The sequence below is a fragment of the Apostichopus japonicus genome, chromosome 7, assembly GCF_037975245.1.
Source record: "Apostichopus japonicus isolate 1M-3 chromosome 7, ASM3797524v1, whole genome shotgun sequence".
NCBI classification, from domain to species: domain Eukaryota; kingdom Metazoa; phylum Echinodermata; class Holothuroidea; order Aspidochirotida; family Stichopodidae; genus Apostichopus; species Apostichopus japonicus.
Window position 1 is genome coordinate 17,655,076 of NC_092567.1, and position 17,734 is coordinate 17,672,809.

Here is a 17,734-nt window from a genome sequence, read left to right on the forward strand (position 1 = left end):
ACAAAAATAAGCATATCCCGCTAAAGTAGATAAGTGTGTGCCAGTTCTTAACATATCTATTACCATTTCTATCAAAATACAATATAAATTGCAATCTCCAGAATTTTTGAAATCGTGGTGAATCGGTCAATACTAAGAGAAATAAATGCAAGAGTTAATAAACTCCGTAAAAGTGAACGGGGTTCTGCACATTCCATGTACTTCGGTGCAATTCAACACTGGGAGAATAGTTACTCCGGTTTACAATATGACACCATGCATCACTTCCAGCAAGTCAATCGCCGGTTTTCCGAGGATCCACAGTAAAAGTTGGTAATACAACTTCAACCACGGCGCTAGTACAGAATAGTTTCATGGTTTAAACATTGAGTTTCACAGTTCGGTTCTGTCATTGTGAATTTATCCACAATAAGTCGTATGTGAAGAACTTAACATGAAGATTGCTTGCTACGCTGCACGTTGTATGACAAAGAGGTTGGCATCCATTCTCTGCAACCTTTCGAGAAGATTTTAAAAATCGCGATTGGCCAAATTTTGGCCTTATAAAATGATCAAATTTGAAGATTATGGACATACTTTAAACATTAATGATGTCTGATTCAGGATAAAGGGGTCAACATCCGTTCTCGGCATCATTTGGAGAAGATTTGAAAACCGAAAAAACAGAAGGGTATAGCCTTACAAAATGATCAAATTTGGACAAATATTTGAGGCTTTCAAATTTCATTCTTAATGTCTTAAATAGAATCACATGGATCAGAAGCATGTTCCCGTCCTGTTAAAAGTGAAATTATACCAAGTTGTCTGCACGAAAACTAAATATAGTAAATTATGACGTAACGATTTGGAAATTCAAAATAGACTGTCTTTCTGAAGAGTATGGACCTATTTTAAACACTGATAATGTCTGATACATGATAAAGGGTCAGCATCCGTTCTCGGCATCATTTTGAGAAGATTTAAAAAAAACGCGAGTTGGGGCCAAAATTTGAAAAAGCCATAAGGGTTATAGCCTTACAAAATGATCAAATTTGGACAAATATTTGAGGTTTTCAAATTTCATTCTTAATGTCTTAAATAGAATCACATGGATCAGAAGCATGTTTCCGTCCTGTTAAAAGTGAAATTATACCAAGTTGTCTGCCTGAAAATGAAATATATGAAATTATGACGTAACGATTTGAATATTCATATTAGACTGTCGTTTTGAAGAGTATGGACCTATTTTAAACACTGATACTGTCTGATACATGATAAAGTGGTCAGCATCCGTTCTCGGCATCATTTTGAGAAGATTTTAAAAAAAAACGCGATTTTGGGCCAAAATTTGAGAAAACCATAAAGGTATATAGCCTTACAAAATGATCAAATTTGGACGAAAATTCGAGGTTTTCAAATTTCATTTTTAATATCTACAATGGATTCACGTGGATCAGAAGCATGTTCACGTCCTGTTAAAAGTTAAATTACACCAAGTTTTCTGCCTGAAAATTAAATATATGAAACTATGACGTAACGATTTGAATATTCAAATTAGACTGTCTTTCTGAAGAGTATGGACCTACTTTAACACTGATAATGTCTGATACATGATAAAGGGGTCAGCATCCGTTCTCGGCATCATTTTGAGAAGATTTAAAAAAACTGCGATTGTGGGCCAAAATTTGAAAAAGCCATAAGGGTATAGCCTTACAAAATGATCAAATTTGGACAAATATTTGAGGTTTTCAAATTTCATTTTTAATATCTACAATGGATTCACGTGGATCAGAAGCATGTTCACGTCCTGTTAAAAGTTAAATTACACCAAGTTTTCTGCCTGAAAATTAAATATATGAAATTATGACGTAACGATTTGAATATTCAAATTAGACTGTCTTTCTGAAGAGTATGGACCTACTTTAACACTGATAATGTCTGATACATGATAAAGGGGTCAGCATCCGTTCTCGGCATCATTTTGAGAAGATTTAAAAAAACTGCGATTGTGGGCCAAAATTTGAAAAAGCCATAAGGGTATAGCCTTATAAAATGATCAAATTTGGACAAATATTTGAGGTTTTCAAATTTCATTCTTAATGTCTTAAATAGAATCACATGGATCAGAAGCATGTTCCCGTCCTGTTAAAAGTGAAATTATACCAAGTTGTCTGCACGAAAACTAATAGCCTTTATTAAATTATGACGTAACGATTTGGAAATTCAAATTAGACTGTCTTTCTGAAGAGTATGGACCTACATTAGAACACTGGTAATGTCTGATACATGATAAAAGGGTCAGCATCCGTTCTCGGCATCATTTTGAGAAGATTTAAAAAAACTGCGATTGTGGGCCAAAATTTGAAAAAACCATAAGGGTATAGCCTTACAAAATGATCAAATTTGGACGAAAATTCGAGGTTTTCAAATTTCAGTCTCAATGTCTACAATGGATTCACGTGGATCAGAAGCATGTTCACGTCCTGTTAAAAGTAAAATTACACCAAGTTTCCTGCCTGAAAATTAAATATATGAAACTATGACGTAACGATTTGAATATTCAAATTAGACTGTCTTTCTGAAGAGTATGGACCTACTTTAAACACTGATAATGTGTGATACATGATAAAGGGGTCAGCATCCGTTCTCGGCATCAGTTTGAGAAGATTTAAAAAACTGCGATTTTGGGCCAAATTGGAAGAAAAAAATTAACAAAATGATCAAATTTGGACGAAAATTCGAGGTTTTCAGATATCAGTTTTAATGTCTACAATGAAACCACGAAATTCTATTATTGGTTTGTGAATGCATCAAACCTGATTAGACGGCACATATGTGCTTTGGGGTTCTAGAGGATTTTAGTCTGATACTGCTTGTACATTTCGTTGATCTTACCAAATATAAGGTACATAGGGTAAGTTGAAGCAAATGTCCAAATGTAAAATGTATTTAAAAAAAGGGATTCGCAACTAGCCATCCCATGATGGTCCAGACACGTATCTAAATCAGCCAATTTGTCCTTCCGCAGCTCTTCCGCCCCCAGACTATTTACGAAAATTCTCAATGGGCTGAATAAAAATCAACGTCCTTTACGAAGTCGCTCTCTTTGCTGAGAAGTGCTAGCGATGTCAGCCTCTTTTGGGACATGGTGGATTACAAACGATTTCGTTATCTTCAAGTGACTAAATGACGTGAAGCAGATGAAAATTATATGCAACGTACGCCCTGCCTACCTCGATACTCTTCCCATCCGCCCTTCCCTCCATTACTAAGCCCAGTTTTCATTTCTCCCTACCTGCGTTCGTCAATAATCCCTGTTTTTCTCTCCCTTAATTTCTCTCCTTTTCTCTCTTTCTTTCCTTCCTCCATTTCCTCCTTCTTCTTTCTTTATTTTCACTTCTTCGCGTTCCGATTGACTTCTATTTTTTTCCGGGGAGGGGGAAGTTTGCGCCCTACCCCCTCCCCTCTCCCGTTGACTACGCTATTGCTGGGGCCCTTCACCCATAGGATAATTCATCTAAACTGAACTTACCGCAAAGTCATAAATGTAATATTAGAGACAAGCCACTATGATAAATCTAGTATTTGAATTGGACAGTCAAGTAGAGATACCAGTTGTTAACAACATAAAACAATAGTAGGCACAGACCAGGGAGTTGTTATGGAACAACTTCCTGCATAGACATGTTGATATACATTAAATTATGCATGCATAACATGACCGGGGGTTACCGTACTGTGAAGTTAGGAAATAGGACAAAATCCGTATCTTGTGCACCCTGGTATCCAAACGTTCTTTGCTTGGTGACCACAATTTTTACCATGATCATCTAGGCGACCCTCCGGTGGCGGATGTTGTGCCCTAGGAATTTACGGGGAAGGGTAGCCCCTGCTTTGTAAGAAACGTTTTAATAGGATTAAGGTATCATATAAAATTCAGATTTTCTATACTATTCCGTATCCAACATCGTATGTGATTGAAGACACAATGACGAACAACACTGCAGCAAACATAGAAATTATCTTTCTTAATTTACTTTTATTTTTATATGAACAAAGTTTTGATAGCCAGATTTAGGCGATACTTTATTACATTTTACATGTTATTCGCAAGTTATACAGCAGACTTTATTCCAACAGACTATATTGCATTCCATCTGCCTTACATCGGTTAGACTGAATTAAAGACTTAATAGTGTGGAGAGTATAAGGTGCTTAACTTCAGTATCTTCATAAGCACATGATTATAACAATTGAATTATTCATTTTTTTTCTGTTTTTAATCTTAAGAAATTAAGAAAAGAAAAAAATGTGCCTTTAATATTAATAAAAAACTGTTTCATAAGCTGACAGTTGATAGGAATAGACTTACTTTTACAAATCGACCATTGTAAATACGAAGTTTATTTTAGTACTTATGAGTTAAAACTTCAATTTTTGCCTTTCGTGCAATAATTGTCTCTGTATGAATTCTTAGTATACCACAATATGTGTATTTACGGATATTTTCAAGCATAGATTAAACATTCAGCATTGACGAATTGATTACAATTAACTTTTAAATATTTATTGGATGTTTAACTACTGGTTAGTTTGCGTTTTCAGATAGATATTTTACATCATATTAATTTTAATTTAATAAGCTAATTTTATTCTTTTAAGAGGACACAACAAAATAAACATCTGCGTCTTATGTGTCTGCTATTAGGGATATATTAAGATGTCCTCAAAACGGTTATCTTGCGAATTGCGACAGGATTTGACGATCATTTTGTCCGGTACTGTGGTATGTCAAACAAACTTGTTATTCGATGTGTCTTTTCAAATATACCTAGTGCGAAACGGTGAAAACGTATGCCCCAAAATCGTCGTTATCGCCTCAAAGGTTAGCCCACACTGTTCTATGATGTACTCTGTCTATGCTGATAATATCCAAAGTAGGCCTAATATAAAAGAGTCAATTAGAATATTAAACATCTTTCCGAATCCATTTATATCACATCATTAATATTTGAGATCATGCTTCGAACACTGTCTGCAGTACGTTCCATGCTTCATTTTATTTATTCATATGTTTGATAACGTTTAGGAGAGAATATGTAAACGATCGATAACGTATTATAATTATCAATCGTGAGATCCTTTCTGAACTAATCACAAAATTAGGCTTAAGAGCCAGTAAATAAAGCATTTACTACAAATTACCCCTTTTTACCATGAACCGAAACAGTGAAATCAAAACCGCGACTGAACTGAGACGTCACCGTGACTATTACATGATTCTGACCTGGGCCACCACTAGTAATTTTTGGACTCCCACCTGTGCCATCATCCCAGTTATCACGGGCTTCTACATATGTGATAACTTCATTTCTTTTACATTTGTATTTGTATTCATGTTTCTGATATCCCAACACTACGGGAGCTGGCCTTATTTTTTCTCGATAGAGTAACACGTCCCCAGGCTGCGGAACTCCAACAGTAAGGTTGAATCGTCCAGTCTGTCTACTGGTTCGCTCGTTATATGTTTCAATCACCTCGCCCGCTCCATTTATAAGCACCTTGGCACCCTCAACAACAGCCCAAACAGCAGCAACACCACCAACCAAAGCGGCGGCCATGATGGTACCTGAACAACAAAGAGAATGTGATTTACATTATGTGATACCGGTACAAAGTTTACAGTTTTCATGTACTCATATGTGACCTGCATGGGCAAGCAATGTTGTGTATGTCCCCTAGTCAATCGGGGGACATACACAACCTAGTGTTGTTGTTAGTGACGATACGTTCCTCCGTAATGTGTTACCAAGTGTCTGTGAAGAAGTGAGTAAAAAATGATTTAAAGGGGTTCTTTCAAACCTATATAAGAAAAAAAGACCTGAACTTTGGAATACCAACGAATCGAGCTTTGAAACAAGTTTGTGATAGTTTGTAATACTCTTAATTGACGATTGCACCTACAATGCCGCCAATGTGTTAAATTTAATTCTTTCGTTTACGGTTCCTTGCAATGTTAAGATTCTATTTCAGAGAAACTTGCAGGCAGTGGTTGGTGTTTTATTTTAAAGTTTAACCATGATGTGTTAGTGGCACACTAACACATCCACAATTATTTGATGTTCCATAACCTTGCTAAAAGCGAGCCGCTTGTGGATTGAAGTTGTAAAAATTATATCTTTTTATATGTCAAATTAGCAGCGTCTGGAGTATCCGATGTTCAAAGCATTGTCAGCTTATAATGAAAACATAATTCCACATTGATCGTCGAAAAGTATAAGGACATAAGTAGACATAAACCATTGGAGTATTCTTCCCGCCATTACTATCTTTTTAATTGTGACATTCATAACTACAATACACGCTTTTGTCAAAAACTTCCGTACAAATTTTATCACTTCCGAGAGGACTCATCGACTTTTTATCAATTCTGGAGTTACAATCTGTAATAGTTTGGACAACACAATAAAAACATCCAAAAGTATTCATTGCTTCAAACAATAAAAGTAAATCCATTTTACTTAACAATTATTATCATTAAGCAGTGATTCTTGTTTCCTTTTTATTCTATGTTCTTTGTTCCTATCTCTTTTCTTCTTTCTCTGACTTATCCTTTGTATTCTTTAGTTTATTGTTTTTTGTAAAGTAGGGCTGCTCGTAAAAGCTCTGCTTATTTCAGTCCGCATCCACCTCCTTGTAATTTAATTATTCACCATTGTATTTATATGATGTGGAAATAAATCAAACTCAAACAGCCAACAAATGTTCACCTGTTGCACTCGTAGTTCAACGTGGAACAGCTTTCTAGTAATTACTGTACGAACTGTAACACATGTTACCGTGTTTCGAACACAGTGCAGTAGTTACTGATGCACGGTTGTGGAACATGAGCAGTATAGTTACTGTACTAGCTATGAGTATCGGGTAAACTCAAACTACCGACATTATGATTCCACCGTCCTTCCGAATTTTACAATAGTAGGTAGATAAAAAAAATATGTAAACTGCTTTTAATTATGTTGATACAAAGTTCCCATTTTCCCCGGGCACAACAGCCGAGTTAGCACACATATTACATATACACATTTTCAATTCATGTGGTAATACATGGCGGCGTAATATTCATGCCGGCATTGTATTGGTTTAAGTATTGGTTTGCGTGATGTCAATGTTTGAAAATGGTTCATTATTCGTATAAACAGATTGCGCATGAACAGTCGATGGAATGCATGGACTACATTTCAATGTATTTTTCACTGAATGTACAATCCCTTCAGTTACATATTTCATTTTGATTACGTCATTTTTCAAAATAACATGCATTCCACGACACTGGATTATTACCCAAGATCGTGATGAGTGTCCTGTCTTTTCACGTACCTCCCTGTAGGCTTAATCAGCGAACTGACAGTTGTAGATTGTAACGGGTCTCGAGGTATAGTTTGTGCAAGGATGATTAGAGCGATAAAGTTACGGTCAAAGTATTTCCCGCATGCCTGATACGTTGAACAATAAAACCTAATTTCGCAAGCACGAGAAACCTTAATATAAATTTCGCGATACCTTATCATAAAATAAAATGACCAATCGATGAGATTCACCACTATAGTTGGACTTTGACCGCAAATAGGATTTCACGTCCTTTCTACTTGTGAAGCAAAGCAACCTTGTTAACTATTAGCCGAGGTGCACCATGTTTCACTTATGTAGAATATATAGGCCAATATACAAACATAAATATAAACGCAATTGGTGTGCTATTGAGTGTTCTGGATGTATAGATAACAATATTCCAAAGTAAATGAAATAAATTCATCTACGTATAAAAAGGTATTATGTGACCTGCACCAGCGAATCTTATTTGTGTGCGTGCAGTGTAGGCCCATTTAATACTGCCATTTATCATTTATATATCATTGTTATGACTTGACAACGTGAAGCGTAGCAAGCAATCTTCATGTTAAGCTTTAAACATACGACTTACTGTGGATAAATTCGCAACGATAGAACCGAACTGTGAAACTTATGGTAAGGCATGAACCTATTCTGAAATAGCGCCATGGTTGATGTAGCATTACAAACTTTTACCATATATCTCATATTATACCGATATATAATCAAATGGTCTGTCTCGGAGTTCTAAACTTAACTACTGCTGTATGACTATACCGGCAGTTTCAAAGTTTAAAAATTTGCAGATAATTGTGATGGCAGGTTTAATATTACTGTCTCTATTGTATGTTTAGAATGAACTTACCCTTAAATATATGATTATTTTAATTTTTTTTTTAATTCTAACAAGAAGAACTGCATTTCCATGTAATGTATACTTAATCTGGCCTTTTGCAAACGCACGGTGGATTCTCGGAAAACCGACGATTGAATTGCTGGAAAGTGATGCATTATGTCATATTGTAAACCGGAGTAACTATTTTCCCTGTGTTGAACTTGCACTGAAGTACATGGAATGTGCAGAACCCCGTTCACCTATACAGAGTTTATTCATTCTTGCATTTTTTTCTCATGTATTAAATGTGGTGGTTTTCTTTCATGAAAAGAACACTTTGATTTTATGAACAGGATGCAATGTTCATGCTTTATCACAAAAATGATGTCATGGTCGCTTGTTCAGTTTGTTTACCAAAATAGTGGGGTCTATGGTACCCACTTTTCCTCCCATTAATCCCGTTTCCCACCCCTTCCTCCCCTCCCAATGCTTGGCAGTATTTAACTTCCTAATCCGTGACATGGAGTTCAGAAGCAATTAGTTGAACCTCTGGCAAACATGTATATATATACAATAACTTTGTAAACATGTAAGGAAAACGAAACTAACAGCCTCATACAACCATGGAGCTGTTTATAGCTCCATGATACAACTGAAAAGACTATGACGTCACACAGTGATCCTATAAAACAGAGGCCTTACTTTTGAGCATGGCATTCAGACATAACTTCTAATGAAATCAACGAAGCGTTAAAAAAAGGTGAATTCTCAGAAAAGCAGGATACGTGCTACTAGAAGCTCAAGATGTACACAGGTTCGTTAATTTTTATTCATTTGAATTACAATAAACAGTTTATTTATTTACTATCGAATTAATATAAATTACATCAGGTTTTCAGAGGATGTCTTTGTTTCGTATGTCAATTTTAAGTTATACTCAAGTACGCTAGTCAAATGTAAGAAGGCGCGGAATCAATCTTAGTTGCCATATCGGGTGACTTGTTACCTCAAAAATATATATTCTACATTATGTATATCGAAAATCTTAGCTACATATTTGAAACCAATTTACTTTCTACTGCGTTTTATAATCAGGTCTAATGAATTAAAGCTTATATTTTGTGTAGGATGCCTGGGATAGTGTTTAATGTGAATAGTCCCATATGCTTGTTGAACCTTTTCTGCCAGATAGGCTGAGTTTACAGATTAGTCTAGTCCCAATATAGATACCCTAATATCCACTGAACCCCACGGTATAACGTACCTCCCTGAGCACCATCCCACAAGCTATATACCCAATTATGCTTTTCGGGTTGTACATGCAACAAACCTGATTAAGCGGCATATGTGCCTTGGGGTTCTAGGTGATTTTAGTCTGATATTGCTTGTACATTTACTTGCTCTCATCAAATAAGATTCATAAGGTAATTGTAGTAAATTTTAAAATGCAAACTTTATAACAAAAACATAATTGATTCGCATCTAACCATCCCATAATGGTCCAGCCATGTATCTCAATCAGCCAGGAAAAATTTAAATTAAACCTACCGCAACCCACCCCCCCCCCCCAAACACACACCTTTGAGGTCATGTGCACCACACTGCTCGGAAACACCGTCACACCAGCCAGCCGGTGACGATCTATCCACTCCGAGTCGATACTTTCAATTCAATTCAACTTTATTTCCACCAACAATGTTCAAAGAATTTACAGTGATGTGTTTAGACAAGAGACTTTACACATACTAAATGTTTTAGGGGATTACATAAGAAAGCTATACTAAAAGCTTGTGGGATAACAATTTATCATTCCATGACCGCATTTGTGAGTGGTTAGACTTTATCAGTTTAATGCATTCTTTTTTCCTGTCTAGAATTGAACAAAATCAATGCCACAGCTACAGAAACTGTTTGGAATTTGTCTCCTAAAGGTAATGTACCATTTTACAAACCAATAACATCGTACTTATAATGCACGGAAATTCCCAGTATGAAATCTTTGTACAGCGATTAATCAATGAGGTCTCAAATCAGAATGAAAGTAAGCAGTAGAAGGATCAGATAAAACAGTCCAATATTATCTAACCTAACATTAATCTAGTCAAGTAGAGAAACCATTTGTAAACAACATAAAACAGTACTAGACATAGACATGTTGATATACATTGAATTATGCATGCATATCATGACCACGGGTAACCGTATTGTCAACTTAAGAAATGGGACAACATCTGTATCTTGAAGACCCTGGTATCCAACGTTCTTTGCTTGGTGACCGGTACTGTGATCATCTTGGCGACCCTCCGGTGGCGGATGCTATACCCTGGGAATTTACTGGGAGGGGAGGGGTATTCCCCTGCCTTGTGAGAAATATTTTAATAGGACTAAGAACGTTGAGGTGCAGAATTGAATTTGGGACATTGGTTGCTATCGGCTCATTGAACCAATCGGCGGCGTTTGTGTCTTGAAAAATGACCCATATGTTGCCTGGAACGACAATAGCACCCTTCGTGGTTAAACTGATATTATTATTATCATTATTATTGTAGCGTATGGTAATCAATACAAGTTTCTGTGACATATCCTTGTGAGGGTACCGTCACCCCTAGATAAGATTACCTTCATGATCAGATTTTCAAAAAAAATTGTTTGTTAAGAACAGTACTTAAGTCTTATGTATAAAGGAACGACATTGAAAACCAATGTAGCCTACTGCCTGTTTACAAACGATTCTGAAGTGTATACTATATAAATTAAGGAGACAAGGGGACAAACAAGAACATCAAAATATGACCCTACCCCACCCCCTCCTCAAAAAGCATATGTTATGCTTAGGGTTCCTCTAAGGGAGGATTTTAGGCGAAGTCATTATGTTGATAAGTATAGTCAATGAGAAAGCAAATATTTGAGTGCTGGTAAGGTATCTAAAGATTTCGGTTTTCAAGATGTTTACCATTAAAACAAGATCATTTTCTGGGATATTCCTTTAAGGTTTAAGTGCTGATAAAGTCGGCTCTTCGGTAAGCGCCATAATGTTAATCCTTTATTTTTATAAATTGTAATAACTTGGCCGAAGAAAATGTATTTCAATGTATAACTTTGAAAGACATTCAACATCAATTAATTCATTGATACCCCATGCATTGATTCCCTTGCGTTATCACAATGATAGAAACAAATTATGGCAAATATCTCTGAATTTTTCGGGCACCCACTGAAAGAAAAATAAATTGCAATGTGTTTTCAATGATTAAACTGATATTATTATTATCAAAATTATTGTAACGACTTCCCCAATAATTCTAACCAATATGGAAAGGTAATAACACGGCAAATGGTTGTATGCTATTGGCATGCGATGTAATAACCGATGTATGCCTATATGATATGCACATTAACATGTTGAACGCGCGCAAAAATTTTGGTTATATTTTTCGGGCAAGTCGTTACAGCTCCCCCAATCAAATTGGGCTCATACGCCCATGTCCCTAGCCCCAGGGTGCTCTAAAGTGCGGAGTTAGAAACAAAAATATTAATTTGCACAATCGTTCTATTGAATTATTACGGTCACTTTCTCGAATGTTATTTATAAAAATGTGGCATGCAGCCTATATAATAACCTTCATGTTTTCGTTCAAACAGGTGACCCGGGCGGTTCAGATGCTCCGTTTGATGTCCTAGGCATTATAATCATCATAGTAATTGTCCTATGTTGTTGTGGCTGTTGCTGTGCTGCCTCTGACGACGATCATGATTCCGGAAGATCCTCTCGCCGGACTCAGAGTGCGATAGTCATCACCGAAGTTACGGCATTGGTGATTGATTAATAACCGAAGTTGTATTACGTTGTATCTTAAGATGCATTTTCCCATGGGGTGCAGCCAGGACACATGCCATCCCAGTTTTGTGAAGTAACCTTAAGTGCCCATTTAATTGATCAAAAGTTCCCCTCCCTCTTCTTGGTAACAAAAAGTATTATTTGTCTAGTTGATATCGTAAAAGTGCTGTTGTTTAAGAGGTGACAGAAAAAAGGAAGTAAAAGCATGTGGCTTTTGTTGAAAATCATTCAAATGCTGAAATTTGTGATACGTGCTGCCGAGAGGATCCGTTTTATTCGAATTGTTCTAATGTAACTCTGTTGGTTTGTTTAATAACCCCTCACATCAAAGCCACATATGTCGCTGCCTATCGGATGTTGCGCCCCGTTAGATTAAACACTCTTCCACAGCCCTTGTTGTAGCCATTTGTAGTTGATGTATAGCGTAACCGTCTATTTCATTAGCCTTCAAGTTGGTCTTTTCGTGTCAATTTGAGCAAAGCTATGTATTACTAATCACATAGTAAGATGCCTAAGTAAACGAGGTTGTGCTTACATTCATTTGATTACCTGCATTAAGTGAGTTGCGGGGGGGGGGGGGCTGAGGACGAGGCAAAGGGAGGGGTTGTGGATGACGGGGTAGGATGCAGAAGTTCCCCTCCGTTTGAAAAAAACCTCACCTTACAGAAATGATAGGCCTACCATCAAAGGTCTGGGACTGAAGTGGGCGATCCTGGATTGAAGTAGTGGGTTTTTTTCCACACTTAGTGGGATGCTAATTTACCTTGCTTCATATGTATGTTTGAGGAGATAAGCGGTTTAATTTTGAACGTATTATTTATTAAATTATCATTGAAATACTTAAAAACATCGATATTTACGTCGCTTAGCCTAATAGTATGGGATAATTGGGATTGATTATTTTAGAGGGTAGTACTGGCTTGATATGTTTATGGTAAGTAAATTCAACTGTTTCAGGGATATGAAGAAACTAAACAAATACCGATATTATTCATGTGTAGCCTACTTACTCCTCAAACTTACTATGTTGAACTTTATATCAAGTTTCGAACTTCATAAAACGTAGAGAGTACTTTGGAGAGAATACGTTGCTTAAAACTGCAATTTTGCGATTACCTTTGCTGTAGAGTTCAAAGGGACCGGATACAAATTTTGAGAAATGTACTGCCAAATTTTTAGAATGTTCTAAATGATAGCCACTACAATATGTTAACCACAGGAATGTAGCATCTGGCAACTATCACATTGTACAAGGTCAAGCAAGAGTGCAATTTGTGCTCGAGTAAAATTTCTAAGTACACCTAATTAGCTCTATAAATATATATTAGGAATTTTTCTCTTTAAATCATTGTGATTAAATGGCAGAAATAAACGAAACGAATTGTCCAGTTGCTCTTTGAAGTTTGTGCCAACGTCGGGGAAAAAAATCCTGTGACCCACTGCAGCAACAGAGTTCTTTGTTCTATCATTTGCTTCCCTAGAGGAAGAAGTTACATTGCCAACACAGGAAGCTAACGTACTCGACAACTTCATAACACAAGGCATTTCGCTGATAATCTATCCACTGATTGCCACGGGACATTAAATTGATGGCGTGAAATAAACGTAAATGAATTGTTAATGTGACCTGCATTGTTACTACAAACATTACTGCAGATAAAAGTAGCAGCATTTTCCCTTGTATTTTTACTGTGACTGCTTTGTTACTGCAAACGTTAATACAGAACAACTGCATTATTACTGTAACGGCATTGTACTACACACATTACTGTAGATCAGCCGATTGAAATATTATTGTAATGGTATTGTTACCAAAAACATAACTGCAGATAAACGTTACTGCATTATCCCTGTATTTGGATGTAAATGTATTGTCACTGTAACGGCTTTGCGACTACAAATATTACTGCAGATATATAACTGCATTCTGACTGTATTGACTGTAATTGCATTGTTACTGCAAACATTACTGCAGATAAACGTTACTGTATTCTCACGGTATTTGACTGTAACTGCATTATTACTGTAACGGCATTGTACTACACACATTACTGTATATCAGCCGACTGCAAAATTATTGCAATGGTATTGTTACCATAAACATAAACGTTACTGCATTATCCCGGTATTTGACTGTAACGGCATTGTTACTACAAATATGACTGCAGATCAACTTAACTGCATTTTTACTGCAATGTTACTGTAACGGCATTGTTACTACAAACATTACTTATAATAAACGTAACAGCATTCTCCCTGTATTTTTGTCTGTGATTGCTTTGTTACTGCAAACATTGCTGTAGATCAACTTAACTGCATTGTTTTACTGTTACGGCATTGCTACTGCAAACATTACTGCAGATAAACGTAATTGCAATCTCCCTGTATTTTTACTGTGACTGCCTTGTTAATGCAATTTTACTTCATTGTTACTGCAACTTTACTGTAATTGCATTGTTACACCAAACGTTACTTTAGATACGCGTAAATGCATTGTTACTGTATCGTTATACTGCATTGTTTGGTGCATTTTCGGGAATATTTAGATTGACAACGGGGGATGTACATCCCACATGCACCCTCCCCCTTAACTTTGCTATATTTGCGTTAGGGTGGGACTGATGATTGGTTGTAGACAAGGGTATAGCCAACCTGAGTGGTGTGAGGGACAAAGACAACCCTCCCCCCCCCCTCTGCTTGTATTCTGACATATTACTTTCTATGACACTATATATGCTCTACCCTCCAATACGAGTTGGGGGCCGGGGCACACAATTTGCTGACCTCTGCCCTGGAGAAGGGCCTTTGAGGAAAATTGTTTCGTACGTAATGACTGCGATGCAAAGTGGTGCTATAACTTCCGTCAATTCAACTACATTTGTGAATATGAATTTGCGTGGGTCTGTTATAGAAGCCATTTGAAAGTAAATGTTACGGAGGGAGAGGAAGTGGTCTGTGTTCCCATTCTCCCGCTGGTGACGGATATGTATACGATTAACGATCTCAATAACTTACAAAATAGTGCGTGTTGATAGGTATATGCAGGTATATCATATCTGTACACATTGACCCATGCAAATGGAAGAGCTGCGTATTACTGAAAACGACAATCAGGTTACATACGACGTACGAAATTTTGAAAAGTGACATTTACTGAAAAATTGATGAAACGGAAAATCTAATCAAATTTTCGTTGAAAACTCAATATATTAAATTATAATAAAACGATTTGAAGTTTTAAATTAGACTGTCTTTGTGAAGTGTACCTATGAATGGACCTATCTTAAACACTGATAATGTCTGATAAATGATAAAAAGGTCGGCTTCCGTTTTAGGCATCATTTTGAGAAGATTTAAAAAATCGCGATTTTTGGCCAAAATTTGGAAAAACCATAATAAACCATAAAGCTTTAGACGAAAATTGGAGGTTTTCAAATTTCAGTCTTAAAGTCTACAGCGGAATCACATGGATCAGAAGCATGTTCCCGTCCTGTTAAACGTGAAATTATACCAAGTTTTCTGCTAGAAAACTAAATATATAAAACTATGACGTAACGATTTGAATATTCAAATTAGACTGTCTTTCTGAAGAGTATGGACCTACTTTAAATACTGCTATTGTCTGATACATGATAAAGAGGTCGGCATCCGTTCTCCGCATCATTTTGAGATTTAAAAAAAGCCTTACAAAATGATCAAATTTGGACGAAAATCGAGAACCTATCCCTTTAACACTGGTATGTGTGTCTCCAAACTGATGTGATCATATTTGATACGTATATCTAAAAGTTGATGAAAATCTTATATTATGTGATAGTGGTTATATGACGTTCTACATATTCTATCCGACGACGTGAAATATGGAGCACTTCGTGTAATATTTATCAAGGTTGCCTGGCTTAGAGCAACAACAAAAAATAAGGTGACAGTTTTGTAAGGTCGCCCCACGTTGAGTCTGAAGGGATAGGTTAAACCGCTAGCACAGGAAAGTGGACATGTAAACCTGCTAAGGAAAATAAAAACAAACACTACAGAGTACAGACTACAAAAGCAAAGGATTATCCAGTTAGCCCCAGGGACGTAGCCAGGTGGTGGGGGGAGCAGTGTCGAAAAAATGTTTAAAAACTGTAGTTTTTTAACATGGTATTTTGTCAGTGCTCTTTTGTTCTTGGATACTCGTCAGCTCCGTTAACTCGATTATAATCGCAGTAACATTCAAGCCTACTGATTCAACTACTCACTTAGTTTGGCAGATGCAATTAGCTAAATTTAGCCTATACCCTATTACAAGCCTACAGTTGGCCCCTGTGTAATAAAATACATATTGCCTACCTAACCACACTCTATGGAATGTCACGAACCCTATGCACAACGACGTCGACAACGTTCGTTATCATCCTTTCTATGATTCGTCCTAAGTTGTTGCAAGAACAGCTAGCAATCGTATGTGATATGTACTTCCTATAAATACTTATTACACTGCTATTACACTGCGATAACGAGATTTGTTTTTAGGCCATTGCATATTTGGCTATATTACGAAATGTTCAAGTTTATGTTGTCCATCAGTTAAGTACGTCAAATGTATTGAAGTCCAGACATTGGACAATAAACAAGAATCATCCTACTGGAAAAATTGTAAAAGAGCACTATGTTCGTCTTTCTGATATATTATGTAAATGAACATGTAAAAGAATTCAAACAGGAATCAAAATCTGCTGATAATATGATATCATATGATCAGGGGCGTAGACAGTACAGTATGTAGCACTGTGGGTCCGGGCCTACACTTTCTTTGGCCAAGTAATCTTTTTTTTTCAAACACCCATATTTCAAATCCACAGGCTTGCTAGATGAGTTTCAGAGTCTAGACAGGAAAAAATGGCTAAATTAGGTGACCTATCCTTCTGTCATCTAGGCTGTCATTTCTATTGCTTGCCGTTTCATTCAACACTCTACCCGCCGAAAAAGACTATAGTATCCGATCTTGTCAGTTTTTTAACATCTACTTAAGAACCCGTTTACGCAGATAATATTTCAGTTGAGAAAACAGTAAAGAAATTTGCCTCAGATGGCAATCGTCGGATAGCTCTCGACTTTCGCCTTCTCTTATAAGGCTAACTTAAACATTTACTAGCTACAGTTGTATCAAAGACAATAACAGGCTATAGTTGTATCAAAGACATTTCTGGCCTATCTTTGTATCTACAAGTGTAGAAGTTGAAAAGTAAGACTACATTGTACATGTACCTTGCTAATTTTAAATACATTATGTAGTATTGAATAACGTACTATTTTAACTCGTTTGTTTTGGGGGTTTAAAAGTGATATTGAATGAGGTGTCTCAAGTTAGCAAGTGGCCAGGGAACCAAAATGAACACTCGGGAAGGGTCGTTTCCGGCCATCTGGGGGGTTTGTAAAACCAAACATTTTCTTGTACGCTCCGCGCTAACCGATGGTGACGCTCCGCTCAGATAGTCTTGCCTTCAACTTTGAAAATCCATATCAATCGCAAAAAGGGCTCCCCCAACCTTTTCAAATTCTTGGCTACGTCGCTGGTTAGCCTAACTTTTTATTTAACGTTATTTAAGAAAAAGGAATGATATCTACAAAGCAATAAGGTGAATCATAGTGTACTGGTGATGATAAATTTACCACACGCCAGTACGCTGAATCGCAGTCCGCTGAGA